The 7,500-nt window shown below is 33.4% G+C and overlaps 1 long non-coding RNA gene across 1 annotated transcript in view; it reads right to left on the reverse strand.

Moving 5' to 3' along the window:
• LOC127069141 (uncharacterized) overlaps positions 1-7,500 on the reverse strand; it is a 41,383-nt gene that overhangs the window by 616 nt on the left and 33,267 nt on the right. The window lies entirely within an intron of this gene.

Raw genomic sequence — 7,500 nt, forward strand, 5'->3', positions numbered from 1 at the left:
TGTGTGTGTGTACGTCTGTGTACTTTTTAAATATCCTAGCACATCATTCTTTAATTATTCGTTTTATAATTATCAAAATAACGAGTACTATAAGAGAATTTTTCCAAATGTTTCAATTAACATTAACTATTATACATACTAAATACTTTAAATACTTTACCCTTTTTCTTTCTGACATAAAGTAATAGTACACATATATACATACATACATACATACATACATACGTATGTACACACACATATATATATATATATATATACATATATAGTAGCCGATGAGACCATCGCGAAATAATTAAAAGCGAGTAATCTCGGCTATTTCGCGATTCTTTCGAGCGTAAGCTCCCATAAAACTCAACTTCCTCTCGTTTCGTAGAAAAGCGTCGTAAACTGGCGAGGTAATAGCCACGACCAGGCGATCCATTCTCGATCCAGCTTCCGATATATTCGAACGTTTCAGTGCGTATATATATATATATATATATATATATATATATATATATATATATTTGTACATACATACATACATATATATAGTACGTGAAAGACTATATATATATATATATATATATATATATATATATATATATATATATATATATATATAGATGGAAGACGGGCGAGTAGAGTAATCGATCTGTCGACCGATACTCCTGCCAATGAATCGTCTCGAACGCGATTCCACGCGAAACGAGCTCTGAGACCGGCTATCGCTCCGGTGCACCGCGTCCTGGGAGAAGAGAGAACTGCTCTCGAGCAATAGGGAAAGAGAGAGGAAAGAGAGAGAGAGAGAGAGAGAGAGAGAGAGAAAGAGAGAGAGAGAGAGACAACGAAGGTACCTGAAGGTGAAGGATGGTACGCTCGATCGCGATAAACTCCGTCTCTCAGAATCAGCAGCACCTACCACTGCTTCTAGTCCGGCTTTTGGACGATTTAACAAATCGTCTCTGAAGCCAAGAACGTCTATGACGTCGTCCTCGATCTCGTCCGTCTCGTCTTTGATTTTCCTGGGTGAAATCAAAGAATGAAAGTGTCCTTTGACCGATCGTCCGATCTTATTACGAAATCGTTGCTATTCAAATCTTCTTTCGTTCTTTCTTTCATTCATTCATTCTTTCTTTCTTTCTTTATTTATTTATTTATTTATTTCTTATTTTTTTTTTTATTTCTTTGTATCCTCCTTTAAGTGCGAAAGATTATTATTCTTGCTTCAACGATTTTTGTATCTATGGGATAAAGAGATTTGAGAGAGAAAGAAAAAAAGAGAAAGAGAGAAAGAGAGAGAGAGAGAAAGGGAATATAATTTAAATTATTATTTTTGAAAATAATATATAAATTTTCATGAGTATTTTTTACCTACCGAATAAACGAATTTCAAAGAGACAGGAGAGATAACATAATTATAAAATTAATATTTTTAAAGTAATATATATATATATATATATACATGAATTTTCATGGAAAAGATTTTATATAAATTATTATATATAAAAGAATTGTGATATTAAATCGTTCGTTTGTCGAATAAAATAACCAAAGGAATATGAAGCAAATAGAAAAATCTTTCTCCTCTTTTTTAAATCCACCTTTCTTTCTTTCTTTCATTAACTTTCGAGCGAATGTGATAAACGTCTAGAGATATAAGCGAATTTTGAGGAAAGTATATACTATAATGAGAATTGGTTTTGAAGAAATAAAAAAGGAAAAAAACCATACATGAATTCTTATAAAAATAATAATGATAAGAATAATAATAATTATTATTATTATAGAACGCAATTTAAAACGTTTGTTCAATATACAAAATAACGAAGGAAGTAATCAACGTAAATGAAAACGAATTTTGTATTATAATTTTGTATATTTTTCTTTTCATTTCGTCGAACGATCTAAATGTTCTCTTTCCAAACGGTTAATTTATTATCTCAAAGTGACGTCAATACACGAAACGTACCTTTCTTTTATTCCACCCATTTCTCATACTTTTCTTCTGAAAAATGCACGCTGTCGTTTGAGAGCGTAAAGAGGATAAAACTAAAGAAGAAAAAAAAAAGAAAGAAATATAAAAGAAATACGAGAAAGACAGAGAGAGAGAGAGAGAGAGAGAGTGAGAGAGTAGGACGATCGATCGATCGCCTTTTCCAGCTCACTTCTCTCGATAGAGAAAGAGAGAAAAAGAGATAGATAGATAGATAGGTAGATAGATAGATAGATAGATAGATAGATAGAAGAAGAAAAAATAAGAGAGAAAAAAAACGAAAAGATGGACGCTATGGACGGCACACGGTAAAAGATCTCTTGTGTGAACGGAAGTGTAATAAACTCCAACGAGTTTAAAAAAGGATATAAATTCCTATCGTTCTTGCCTCTTTTTAAAAATATTTCTTCAAATCGAAACGCGTTCAACTCGTTCTTCTCTGAGCTTGAAATTTCATATAAAAATCATTCAAAAAAAAAAAGAAAAAAAAAGGAAAAAAAAAGAAGGGAAAAAGAAAAACCACGAACCGTATATGATAGAAAACTTCGCAAAGGAAACAGAGACAAAGGAAAAAGATAAAAAAAAACCAAAAAGAGAAAAAAAAAGATGGAAAAAAGAAAAAGAAAAGAATCCTACAAAACTGTATATGATATATACCACTTCGTGTATGTTATTTTCCCTTTTCGTTCACTCGTCTATCGTAACTTTATAGAAATACCAAAGTGTAACAGGTGAGGTAGCTACTATCAAGCCTAAAGCCCAATGAATACCTTTGCGATGTGACTAAAAGGTATAGGTTTATATAGTATATATATGTATATATACATATACATATATATTTACAGCTCATAGCCCTTACATAACAAATTTCTTCCACTTTCATCGAGTCGATTTTACGAATTGACTGAAAACGAGGGTGATGTTGTATCATCGGTGCGTGTATGAAACTTTATATACGTTGTGTATAAAGAGAGAGAGAAAGAGACAAAAGAAAAAAAAAGAAAAGAAAAAAGAAAGAAAGAAAGGGAAAATAAAAAGAAGAAAAAACAAAAAAAAAAGAGCGAGAGGGGAAAAAATGTTCGTGTAACGATCTCGTGAAGATAATAAATTGTTTGCTCGCAAACAAATCCGTTATTCTTCCTTCATCTACTCCCCTCGACCCCTCGTCCCGAACCACCACCCACGACCCCACTCCCACGAGTTCGTTTATCTTAATAAGAAGATAAATCGGGTCGATGTGAAGGGAGGGGAACAAAAAAAACGAAAAAGGAAGAAAGAGAGAAAGAGAGAGAGAGAGAGAGAGAGAGAGGGAGAGAGAGAGAGAAAATAAAAGAAGAAAAAAGGAGGATAAGGAAACGGAGGGTAAAACGAAAAAAAAAATAAATAAAAGGAATTCGTCGAGCGAAAGCAAAAGGATATTTCTTGGAAATCGCGACAAAGGGGGAAAGAGACATCGTTTTATCGGGTATTCTCTCTCTCTTTTAAGAGAGAGAGAGAGAGAGAGAGACAGAGAGACAGAGAGAGAGGAATACGAGTCCAGTATTTGTGAAATTACAAAGTAGCTTATCTCACTATTCTCTTTACATTGTCCCACGGATAATACTATTATCGAAAAACGTTTCTCGAGTTACGAGAGGTAAAAATCAAAAAGAAAAGAGTGAGAGATATAGAGAGAGAGGGAGGAAGAGAGAAACATAAAAAAAATTATGAGTTGAGGAAGGTCCTGCCATTGTGAATAAATTTAAATTATTATTTTATCAAAATCATACATACATATATATATATATATATGTATATGTATGTATGAAAATATATGTATATATAATTGAAACAAAAGAAATGAATGAATATTTACATTAGAAATTAATACGATTATAATATAATTCACATATAAAAGTTACTCTTATTAAATAATTAATTATTATTCCTCTTGTTATATTTCGAAATAATATTTTTCTACCTTTAACATAACTTATTCTACTTTGTTTTATTTCTTATTATTTTTCTCAAACAAACGAAGTACCGGAGAGCTCGAATATATTCAACGTTTTATGCTATACGAATAGTAATAATAACAACACCAATAACAACAACAATAATAATAACAATAATAATAACAACAACAACAACAATGATAATAATAAAAGAAAGCAAAAAATAAAAAGATTCATTCTTCCAAAAATCAAGATATTTTCCGTTCGAGAATATTTCAACCTAATTTCATTCCGTAAGAACGCTCATACAGACACACGTACAAACAAAAAAAAAAGAAAAAGAAAGAGAAATAGAAAGATAGAAAAATAAAAAAAACTCCTTTGTAAGTTCACCTCTTTGATTCTTTACTAAGGTTTATAAGAAAAGCAACCGTTTACTATTTTACTTGACCGAAGTATGCCAAGATAGAGAAAGAGAAGCGAAAAGAGAGAAAAAGATAGAAAACGAGAGAAAGAAAGAGACAGAGAAAAAGAAAAAGGAAGATAGAAAGAGAGGAAACTAAAGAAAGAAAAGGAGATTCGCGACAGAGAACCATTTGTACCTCGTTACATAGAACGAAGACGAAGAAAGTCGTTTTGTACGGGGTTGGTCCAACGATAAAAGTGCTTTCCTAGGGTACATCTCGTTCTCCCTAATCTGCGTACCGAGGGAACCCTCCTTATCTGCTTTCTTTCTTTCGCATACCATTCGCCTTCACTTTTCCTCTCTTACTGTCTCTCTTTCTCTCTCTCTCTGTCTCTCTGTCTCTCTGTGTCTCTATCTGTCTGTCTCTTTCTCTTTCATCCTAAGCTTCTACTCGAGATCGAGAGGATCGTACGAGTAAAAAAGAAAGGAAAGAAAGGAGAAAAGAAATAAAATTTTTAGAAAGGAACGAAAACAAGGAAGTAAAGAAGAAGAAGAAGAAGAAGAAGAAGAAGAAGAAGAAGAGAAAATTCTCATCCTCTCGTTTCATTTGGAGAAGAAACAAACGAGAAGACCTCGAAGAAATCGTCTTTACCCTGTTGGTATACTCTCAACCTCTGCTATCACCCTCCCACCTTCCACCCCACTTACCTCTCTTTTTTATCTATCTTTCTCCTCCATCTCTCTCTCTCTCTTTATCTATCTATCTATCTATCTATCTATCTATCTCTCTCTCTGAGATTCGCTCACTCGCATTCGTTCTCTTCTCTACGTTGTCGGATAAAAGAAAAACTTTCTTCTACCCGAGAGAACGGATCTTGAGACTGCGAATTTTCTTGATGAGATGCATCTCTCGAGCATACGTTACGAGCATTCTCTCTTTACCCTTTTTATTTATTTCTTTTTCCATTTTCTTTCTGTCTTCCTTCCCGTTTTCTTTTCTTTATTCTCCTCCCTTTTTTCCTTCCTTCGTTTCTCGGTTTGTTTTGTTTCGGTTAAAAGAAATCAAAGATGGCGAGAGTTTTTGTCTCTCCGTCTCTCCTTCTAGATCTCATATTTCGATTAATATTCTCGTTGTTTTATTTTCTCCTATATATATCCATCCTCTTCTTCTTTCACCGTCAAAGGATAAATGGTAAAAAATAAAATATTGAAGAGAGAAACTGGTCAAAGGGTGATGTAAATTAATAAACGAATGAAAATTTTTCTCCGACTCTATTAAAATAAAAAGGAAAGATGAAGAAGAAGAAGAAGAAGAAGAAAAAGAAGAAGAAAAGAGAAGGAGAAAAAAGAAAGGAAGGAAGGAAGGAAAGAAAAAAAATGAAAAAGAAAAAAAAGTAAAATGTTACCGGTGCGATTGACCCGTAAACTTTTTCCCGAGCGTGTTACATGTTCCTTTCTCCTTGAAACCGCAAAATCCGGGTGCAACTCTGCATACGTCCTGACGAAAAAGGAAAGGATATATAAAAAGTTCGGAAAAAAAGGAAAAATCGCAACGTAGAGAAGACGGGGATCTAGAAAAAGAGGAAAAGAAAAACAGGAGAAGAAGAAGAAGAAGAAGACGAAGACGAAGAAAGAAAGAAAAAATAAATAAAATATATATATTTTACAATATATATATGGCCAACGAAAGCAGAGTTCGACTACTATTTCAGAAAAGCTAACGCAAAGACCACGACAATTTTTCAAATGGTAGATGCAACGAGTTCTATGGTTCGATCGAGCATCGCTAGAAAGCGAATCAATGTATATAAAAATAGTTTTTGTCCACGTTGCAAATCGAGATGCCACTTTACCTCTTTCTCTTTCTCTTTTTCTCGACGAGAAAGAGAGAAAGAGAGAAAACTTGTATTTTATCTCGCAATTTATTCTTTTCCCTCGTGTCTCCTCTTCCTCTCTCTCTCTCTCTCTCTCTCTCTCTCTCTCTCTCTCTCTCTCTTGCTCTATAGTTTCTCATCTTCGTTTCTCTCTCGTCGACGTTTCCACCCTCCCAGTGGCTCGTTTTCTCCTGTCGTTACGACCTCGCCAGAACACCGTAATACATATTACATTTTCAACTTCCGACTGGATCTACGACGACAATGATACTGGCGATACTGAATGAAGGACTCTTTTTTCTTTTCTTTCTTTTTTTTATTCTCTTTCTCTCTCTTTTTTACGTACTGTCTCCATTACAAAGAATTATATAATAGAGGAGTATATTAACGATTAATAGATATATGATAGAAAATAAATATATTACATATATAAAATGAAAAAAAAAAGAGAGAGAAAGAGTGATATGAAAATTTTATTTTATTAATTAAAGTTTTTCGTAGATCCATCTCGATTCACATGTATCTGCGATCATGATCTACGATGATCGAAGTATATAATCAAAATTTTGTGGCCGAATTCAACGATTAAAATTTTAAATATGATCCTATACCTAACGATAACCGATTCGTTTTACATAGGTATAAAAAAATCTCGTAGATCTTATCGAGTCAATTTACGGATTTCTACGATTATGATCTTCGATGATCGAGCTCAACGATTAGAATTTTAAATTATGAGATCATATCCCCCTGAAGATAGGCAACACGTTCTACGCGCGTATAAAAATCTCGTATATCTTATCGAGTCGATTTACAGATTTCTACGATTATGATCTTCGATGATCGTAAATCCAATGATTAGAATTTTAAAGTACGAACTACCCCTAACTATATGCAACACTTTCTACGCTCATGTATAAAATATTTCAAGAGCGAAAGAACATTTTTTACAGTCGTACGAAAAAAAAAAAAGAAAAAAAAACATAAAAGAGATAAAAAAAAAGGAAAACCACGCAAATGGAGACGAAAGTACGATGACAAAGATAATCGTATTTTCGTGAAAAGCTCGTGTTGTGCATACACGAAACGTTTTCGAGAGGAACCGCCCGAGTTAAGTGCAACGTAGCTCGAAACTGACGCGAGCGAGCATTCCGTTTCACGTTTAAATATTCTACGAAAGAAGGGGACGGCATCCCTTCACGATTTTGGTTACGAGAACTAGAGAGAGAACCAACTGCGTACATAATTCAGTATACTAATACCGTGAATATGTGGAAAACGCAAGAGCTCTTTCATCGAATTGACAAT

This window comes from Vespula vulgaris, chromosome 14, assembly GCF_905475345.1.
Source record: "Vespula vulgaris chromosome 14, iyVesVulg1.1, whole genome shotgun sequence".
NCBI classification, from domain to species: Eukaryota; Metazoa; Arthropoda; class Insecta; order Hymenoptera; family Vespidae; genus Vespula; species Vespula vulgaris.